Source organism: Schistocerca gregaria, chromosome 6 (assembly GCF_023897955.1).
Source record: "Schistocerca gregaria isolate iqSchGreg1 chromosome 6, iqSchGreg1.2, whole genome shotgun sequence".
NCBI lineage: Eukaryota > Metazoa > Arthropoda > Insecta > Orthoptera > Acrididae > Schistocerca > Schistocerca gregaria.
Genome location: NC_064925.1, coordinates 560699928 through 560709710, shown reverse-complemented (window position 1 = coordinate 560709710; position 9783 = coordinate 560699928).

Here is a 9783-nt window from a genome sequence, read left to right as displayed (position 1 = left end):
TTGGTTATTTCCTAACAATTTTCATGAAATATATTTGACAGGAAACAGTACATTAGTGTTGTACGCGTGTGGCATTGTGTGTCAAAGCTGTCCATTTTGCCTAAAGGAAAGTGTTGCCACCTCTAATAGCAGTAGCTGCAAGTTTACATAGACGATCTGCAACTAGTAATGAGACTATTATGCAACAACACCGAAGAGTGCTAAAAATCATTACTCTTGTACAGTTGAGATTACTAAACATGCATTTAGCTTGTTTGCTGGTTGTATAACATCACTTTTGTGTATGAACTTAGTGCCGTTTGAACTGCTTGACAGACAACATTCCTACATGATTAAAAAAAATGGTTCAAATGGCTCTGAGCACTATGGGACTTAACATCTGAGGTCATCAGTCCCCTAGAACTTAGAACTACTTAAACCTAACCACCCTAAGGAAATCAGACACATCCATGCCCGAGGCAAGATTCGAACCTGCGAATGTAGCAGCCACGTGGTTTCGGACTGAAGCGCCTAGAACGGCTCGGCCACAGCGGCCGGCACTGAAAATATCAATACGTAAATGAAATTTCCTCTCTAAAAAAGCATTTCATGGAATCAATCCTAGACTGTAGTATTAATTTTGTATTTTGCTGCGGGATACTAATTACCAAGAAAAACCACTCCATCACATTAACGATTACTAAAATAATTTGAACTGTTCTGAATGAATTAACATCTGAAGTTATAGTGTGTAATAGATCTTTATTTACGTCACCGTTACGGCACTCCAACCCCAGTTCTCGTAATATCGTACCACTTTTCTGCGAAGTAACAGAAATTCACATTTGGTTTTATTAATGTATAGGTACTCCGATGTATCGATATATTACAATGATATGGTTATAGTGTGTATTCATTTCTGTGAGACTGTCATAATCTATGACTTACTTGTAACCATTTTGGCGCGAATGCGCACAGAGCAGTCTTTGTTTCACTTTTCAGAATTTAAGTTGTTATTTCGCTTTGTAAAAGAACAGTCATGTCTTGTGTTTGGTTTAAGTGGAAATTAAATATAGGAAGATTGATACAGAACTGTTTTCTTGATGATGTGACAAGTAGGAAGAAGTATATGTGAATTTACAAGAAGTTTAATAAAAATGTGGATCGTGAACACCAAGTAGAAAATTATTTCTACCATTCCATTGTTCTGATCTGGGAATGTTTGATCATTAAGAATTTCCTGAAAAACGCATTTTTTAGGTCTTCAAATGTTGCTAAAATACGGATCTGGGCCTTCTAACAGTCAAAGTGGAATCACCCTAGAATCAACAAAATGAGCCATAACAACTTCGACGAAATCTACGTGGGAATCCATTCAAGATAAGTGCCAAAATAATGACTTTTTTGCAGTGACTTCACTATTTCCATTCTGACGATACCATCCACAGTCAATAACTTTGTTGTTGCCCGATAAAGCGAACATTTGCTGCGTGAGCAACCTTATTAATCTTACTTCTAACCTACTTTGCAAGTGGAGGTATTGTTAGAAGTGGAAGTCATAATACAGACCTACTTTGTTTCCTCTAGCAGAAGCTCAAACGGATGAACGTATTCTAGTCACACACGAAAACAACTAAACAAAATTTTGATATTTACCTCTAATTCTTGTTTATTAGCGCTGTTACAGTCAAGTTACTTTCAAATTATTAAGTAACGTTTATGAATTCAAATGTTAGTTCAGTATTGTACAAAAGCTAATTTGAAACTTTTGTTCAACAGGTAAGTTATTTCTCAAGCATTTAATTATACCTGATAGTCTTTCCTAAGATTTATCAGACAACTTTTCATAGCATTTTTGATGTTAAGATATATTTCCGGATTCGGACAAGGGTCCTGTTATAGGTGACTCGACTTAGGTCAATAACAGCCTTCGTTCACAAGTAAATTAAGTTTTGCTACTATATTTACAAAACAATGAATAAAATGAAATAAAGAAATACTGTTTTTGAAAGATATAACCGCCATTTGGCTCTACAATAGGTTTTATTCCACAATCTAGGTTTCGGATTTAGACCATTTACAAGCGTTATAAGTAACAAAAATCGTTAGACATTAGACATGAGTACAACACAAGTAGTCGTCAAAACGTGTATCTTCAGTTATATAAACCTTATATATCAAAAGTAAATGCGAAAACATTTGTGTAATAAGCTAATTTACTGGCAATTAGCATGTCTTATTCACTGGAATCAATCGATTTACTGGCAATTAGCCTATTACACAAACGTTTTCGCATTTACTTTTGACATGCAGCGCAGTATAACGATTCCACATCTTTTCATGCGGTAAAACAAACATTCGAGGCTCTAATTTCTTGGAAGAAATGATATTTTAGCTAGTCTCGCATCCACACTAGGATTCGCAAGTCTAATAGCTAACGACTGACAAATACTTTGTTCCCCCTCCAGCTGTTCTATTGACGTGTGTATGGCACCACATTAAATAACAATTTCTTCCAGCTTTTCCTATCCTATCTTTATAGTTTAACTAACGGGCCTCTAGTTGAAATAATTAACTGTACAATAATCTTCAGTTTACGTTACATCTTTAGAAATTGTCCAGTATAAAACTATAGCATAGAAACATTTCACGAAGAAAACGTATCACCTTTTTGAAACACCGAAATTGTCTGCCATTGCGAAATTTGACTCATAGGTGTCTACATCTTTCCTCTGTGAAGGTGTGTAAAAGCGTTGGGCTCGGCAGCGTCACCCTCGGGCTCGTTGACAATGTGAACAACAGTCAACCCTTTCGGCAGCTATCTGGTGGGGTTGCCTCCTCTCAGGCGCTAGTGCAACCGTGAGCCACCACTCAGTTGAATGGGTGTCGAAGGCATTGACAGGTACATTTTTAACATGCTCAGCAAAGGTGGGTTGGTCGCAATGAGGGTGTTGTCGAACTGAGGGGTCTTACAGAGACCCATTGCCATTTTGTTAACACATGTTAATGATGCACCTCTCAGTGATAACGCCACAAGACGACGTGAAGCAGAACTGAAAAACATAAACACCATTTCCTGCTCCAAGTAAGATTCATATTTCGTCGAATGGTTTTGAACGACCCCTAGGATTCCGTCCTGTATATCAGGGAAAAAGGTTTGGCCCCACTATGCTCAGAAGGGGTCAGATTACACTCAGTCAGGCACTGCAGCTCCACATTGTCTTTGGGGTAGGACTGAATCGTCAGTGGGTTCAGGGCTGCCAGCAGCGTAGAATGTTGCAGAGAACGTCTTTCTGTTGCTCACTGCACCGCGAACTGCCGTTTTCGACCTCGAAATGCTTCGAAATCCACGCTCCATGGAAAGGAGTGATCTGTGCCTCCTCGTGAACGCTTTTTGTGTTGCTTCTGGGAGGCAATGTGACAAATATTTATCGCGGCCGCCGTGATTTCAACGCTGGGTGTTGCAGTTCTGACCTCCATAGCAGAGGGGCCGAAAGAAGGTGTGACATGCGGGTAAGAGAAGGTGTGATGTCATTTCCACCGTTCGACAGGTCCACGATGACATTGAGCTCAATTGTGGTGAAATTTGGGGCCAACGTCACATCATTACACCACCTGACGTCTCATGTGAACTCCTGAACTACGGCCTTATTTGGGCATCTGCCGACAACTTGCCCTGTGAAGCGTCGCGGAGTCTGTGGCACCGTTACAGAGGAATGTTGTAGACAGCTTTGAGCCAAATTCCAAACTTATGCTTCGTAATGGGAGAAAAATTTGTGAACAGGAATACTATTTTGCGCAATATAGTGAAAAAATATACGCAAAACAAAGGTAATATATTATTTATAAACAGTGACATGAAGTATTAATGTTGTAAATCTCTACGGGCGTTATACTGGACGTATTAAAAAAATTGCAGTTCCATGTTTCGTTCTAACTTACGTCATAAAAGATTAATGTTTCGACTTTTAAAACTATCATTGTTTTCCTCATACTTCTCAGTTTCAACATTGTTATTTGCTGCTTTGAGTATCTCTGTTGAACACGAGATATTCGTAGCTATTCAAGAACAGTCTACACAACCTTTTCCATGAGAGAATTGTCGAAAAAGCTGAAATCTCGCTACCAAGCTACAGTTGTTTTCAGCCAATAGCAATCTTGGTTGAGTGGCTGCTTGGGGATGCATCACATGCTGTTTTATGGCGCTTCGGACTGTTTTAACGACACAGCGTCTTACCGGTCGTTAAACGAAGTTTGAAACACCACACACACACACACACACACACACACACACACACACACGGCGCCTCTCGCTGGCCACTGTCGCCGGCTGTTTCAATTCGTTCGGTTTTATTTTACGACCAAAGAGATAGTAGTATGCCTGTTTTATGACCAATGCTATATTTTCGCTATTCTAGACAACTCGGCGAGATTATTTCGCCGAAGCTCACATTTTGCAGTGTACAGGGCGTTTAGTTGTTACTGAGCTGTTATACATACACCAGATGACTTAAATGTCTGTTTTTTTCCCACCTTCACCAGTTCTGCTCGTTCAGTAATTGCTAAGAATGTTAAAAGAAATAGAGCTGAATTTTCGTTGAGTAATAGATTTGTTTATCTGTAACTGCTTTTGGACCCTTATCTAAGTTGAGATGATAGTATACATTTCTTGTGAAAATTTACACTATTGTCATGTAACGTCATTAATAACGTCACCACATAGGCATGCCTCACATTTGTCGAAAATGAAGTCACTTCATCACGCAGATACCAATTCTCAGTACATTCCTATAACAAGAATCAGACATATTCCCCATTTCCCAAAGCCCTTAGCTGAAAGTCTATTCATTATCACCTTTCCTAATGTAGGGCCCTTCCATATGAATGTGGTAACATTTCCACACCTACTAGTATTATTTTAATTTTACGTGGGCCAGTTAAGTTCGCATTTATACTTCTTTCTTTTCTTTCTGGTTATTCAACATTTTTTCACATTAATGCGAGTTTTTTTCCCTCATCCAGAACACTTTGCTTTCGTGGCTTGCGTGCTAAGGAATTATCTAAATTTAATTTCTTTTTCCTACAGAAGTTTATTCTCGTATTTCTGTAAATCGAATATTATTTATTTACAGCTTTTCCTTGACTTATTTGATACCTTCTCCCAGAGAAATTTGAATATTTGTTGGTTAAATTGTTCCCACTCATTCTGGAAGCTCTCCAACGTGTCTAAACCTCCGCTTAGTCATCATGTCTGACACTATCCGGATATTCTGATAATTCCTTCATTACATCTAATTTTCCAACCATTCTTTCTAAACACTGCACTTCTAGTGTGCCCAAACCATGTAGTTTGCAGTTCACTGTTGAGTATTAATATGCGTTTAACTCATCTGTCACAACTACTTCATTATAGTGACTTAGTTTCATTATCCTGGACATGCATTTTTAATGTAGACTTTTTTAAATTAGGCACATGATCTTTTCATTTTGCAGATTTATTGATCTATTGCAAATCTTTCTAACCAGTTTCTTTTTTGTATTATTCCTCCATGATGATGATTATCATCTGTAATATAATTTTATTTAAAATTCTTTTCAAATGAAGATTGATTTACTGGTTAAAAACAGTCTTGGTTGCAATTTTAGTTTTTCATTTTTCAACGACTTGTATCGCTTGATTTAGGCATCTACAGGTTATCTTTTCTAGATGAACGCGAGAGGCACCAAGGTCTGGATAACGCGTTCCCGTTCACAGGAGCGAGTAAACAACAAGGTGGGGGCTCAGGTAGTAAGCATAATGCCTTTTGTTTTTCAACGATGAGTTTCGCCTTATGTAGGCATCTTCAGGTTATCGTTTCTAGATGGACACGAGAGGCACCAAGATCTGCATAACGCATTCCCGTTCACAGGAGCGAGTAACAGTAAGATGAGGGCTCAGGCCCAAAAAAGACTAAAATTGCAACCAATACTGATTTTAACCAGTACTGTTAAGCACTGGTTTACTATTATGCCACATATGGACTGATAGATTAATTTATTTGGAAGTAAATACTAAGTCACAGTATGTTCACTGCTGATATTTATTTCCTATGGGTTTCGTAGCGAACTTGCTCCATTCAACGTCCAGGTTTCTGCAGGCATACCTAGTTTCATTAGATCTCCAAGTATCGCACTAACAGATGTGAACTGCCACGCTCTCTTTGATTGTACTGACAGATCAGTATATATGATTAGTTTCTTGATACATTTTTGGTGTCAGTTAATGTTTGGAACTGCATGCGGATAAGCATCAGCGGTCCGATTTGTCTTCTAGGAGCGTGTTAGGACCGTTTATTGTTGTACGATTTATTAACATTACTCTGTTCCACTACCATCACTGCTAGCCATGTGTTGCACACTTTGATTTGTCTTCGAGGAGCGTGTAAGGACTGCTTATTGCTGTACGACTTATTAACATTACTCTGTTAAACTACCATCACTGCTAGCCATGTGTTGCACACTTTGATTTGTCTTCGAGGAGCGTGTTAGGACCGTTTATTGCTGTATGATTTATTAACATTACTCTGTTCCACTACCATCACTGCTAGCCATGTGCTGCACACTTTGATTTGTCTTCGAGGAGCGTGTTAGGACCGTTTATTGCTGTACGATTTATTAACATTACTCTGTTCCACTACCATCACTGCTAGCCATGTGTTGCACACTTTGATTTGTCTTCGAGGAGCGTGATAGGACCGTTTGTTACTGTACGATTTATTAAAATTACTCTGTTCCACTACCATCAGTGCTAGCCATGTGTTGCACACTTTGATTTGTCTTCGAGGAGCGTGTTAGGACCTTTTATTGCTGTACGATTTATTAACATTACTCTGTTCCACTACCATCACTGCTAGCCATGTGTTGCACACTTTGATTTGTCTTCGAGGAGAGTGTTAGGACCGTTTATTGCTGTACGATTTATTAACATTACTCTGTTCCACTACCATCACTGCTAGCCATGTGTTGCACACTTTGATTTGTCTTCGAGGAGCGTGTTAGGACCGTTTATTGCTGTACGATTTATTAACATTACTCTGTTCCACTACCATCACTGCTAGCCATGTGTTGCACACTTTGATTTGTCTTCGAGGAGCGTGTTAGGACCGTTCATTGCTGTACGATTTATTAACATTACTCTGTTCCACTACCATCAGTGCTAGCCATGTGTTGCACTCTTTGATTTGTCTTCGAGGAGCGTGTTAGGACCGTTTATTGCTGTACGATTTATTAACATTACTCTGTTCCACTACCATCACTGCTAGCCATGTGTTGCACACTTTGATTTGTCTTCGAGGAGCGTGTAAGGACCGTTTATTGCTGTACGATTTATTAACATTACTCTGTTCCACTACCATCAGTGCTAGCCATGTGTTGCACACTTTGATTTGTCTTCGAGGAGCGTGTTAGGACCGTTTATTGCTGTACGATTTATTAACATTACTCTGTTCCACTACCATCAGTGCTAGCCATGTGTTGCACACTTTGATTTGTCTTCGAGGAGCGTGTTAGGACCGTTTATTGCTGTACGATTTATTAACATTACTCTGTTCCACTACCATCACTGCTAGCCATGTGTTGCACACTTTGATTTGTCTTCGAGGAGCGTGTTAGGACCGTTTATTGCTGTACGATTTATTAACATTACTCTGTTCCACTACCATTACTGCTAGCCATGTGTTGCACACTTTGATTTGTCTTCGAGGAGCGTGTTAGGACCGTTTATTGCTGTACGATTTATTAACATTACTCTGTTCCACTACCATCACTGCTGGCCATGTGTTGCACACTTTGATTTGTCTTCGAGGAGCGTGCTAGGACCGTTTGTTACTGTACGATTTATTAACATTACTCTGTTCCACTACCATCAGTGCTAGCCATGTGTTGCACACTTTGATTTGTCTTCGAGGAGCGTGTTAGGACCGTTTATTGCTGTACGATTTATTAACATTACTCTGTTCCACTACCATCACTGCTAGCCATGTGTTGCACACTTTGATTTGTCTTCGAGGAGCGTGTTAGGACCGTTTATTGCTGTACGATTTATTAACATTACTCTGTTCCAGTACCATCACTGCTAGCCATGTGTTGCACACTTTGATTTGTCTTCGAGGAGCGTGTTAGGACCGTTTATTGCTGTACGATTTATTAACATTACTCTGTTCCACTACCATCAGTGCTAGCCATGTGTTGCACACTTTGATTTGTCTTCGAGGAGCGTGTAAGGACCGTTTATTGCTGTACGATTTATTAACATTACTCTGTTCCACTACCATCAGTGCTAGCCACGTGTTGCACACTTTGATTTGTCTTCGAGGAGCGTGTTTGGACCATTTATTGCTGTACGATTTATTAACATTACTCTGTTCCACTACCATCACTGCTAGCCATGTGTTGCACACTTTGATTTGTTTTCGAGGAGCGTGTTAGGACCGTTTATTGCTGTACGATTTATTAACATTACTCTGTTCCACTACCATCACTGCTAGCCATGTGTTGTACACTTTGATTTGTCTTCGAGGAGCGTGTTAGGACCGTTTATTGCTGTGCGATTTATTAATATTACTCTGTTCCAGTACCATCACTGCTAGCCATGTGTTGCACACTTTGATTTGTCTTCGAGGAGCGTGTTAGGACCGTTTATTGCTGTACGATTTATTAATATTACTCTGTTCCACTACGATCACTGCTAGCCATGTGTTGCACACTTTGATTTGTCTTCGAGGAGCGTGTAAGGACCGTTTATTGCTGTACGATTTATTAACATTACTCTGTTCCACTACCATCACTGCTAGCCATGTGTTGCACACTTTGATTTGTCTTCGAGGAGCGTGTAAGGACCGTTTATTGCTGTACGATTTATTAACTTTACTCTGTTCCACTACCATCACTGCTAGCCATGTGTTGCACACTTTGATTTGTCTTCGAGGAGCGTGTTAGGACCGTTTATTGCTGTACGACTTATTAACATTACTCTGTTAAACTACCATCACTGCTAGCCATGTGTTGCACACTTTGATTTGTCTTCGAGGAGCGTGTTAGGACCGTTTATTCCTGTACGATTTATTAACATTACTCTGTTCCACTACCATCACTGCTTGCCATGTGTTGCACACTTTGATTTGTCTTCGAGGAGCGTGTTAGGACCGTTCATTGCTGTACGATTTATTAACATTACTCTGTTCCACTACCATCAGTGCTAGCCATGTGTTGCACACTTTGAGTTGTCTTCGAGGAGCGTGTTAGGACCGTTTATTGCTGTATGATTTATGAACTTTACTCTGTTCCACTACCATCACTGCTAGCCATGTGTTGCACACTTTGATTTGTCTTCGAGGAGCGTGTTGGGACCGTTTATTGCTGTACGATTTATTAACATTACTCTGTTCCACTACCATCAGTGCTAGCCATGTGTTGCACACTTTGATTTGTCTTCGAGGAGCGTGTTAGGACCGTTTATTGCTGTACGATTTATTAACATTACTCTGTTCCACTACCATCAGTGCTAGCCATGTGTTGCACACTTTGATTTGTCTGCGAGGAGCGTGTTAGGACCGTTTATTGCTGTACGATTTATTAACATTACTCTGTTCCACTACCATCACTGCTAGCCATGTGTTGCATACTTTGATTTGTCTTCGAGGAGCGTGTTAGGACCGTTTATGGCTGTACGATTTATTAACATTACTCTGTTCCACTACCATCACTGCTAGCCATGTGTTGCATACTTTGATTTGTCTTCGAGGAGCGTGTTAGGACCGTTTATTG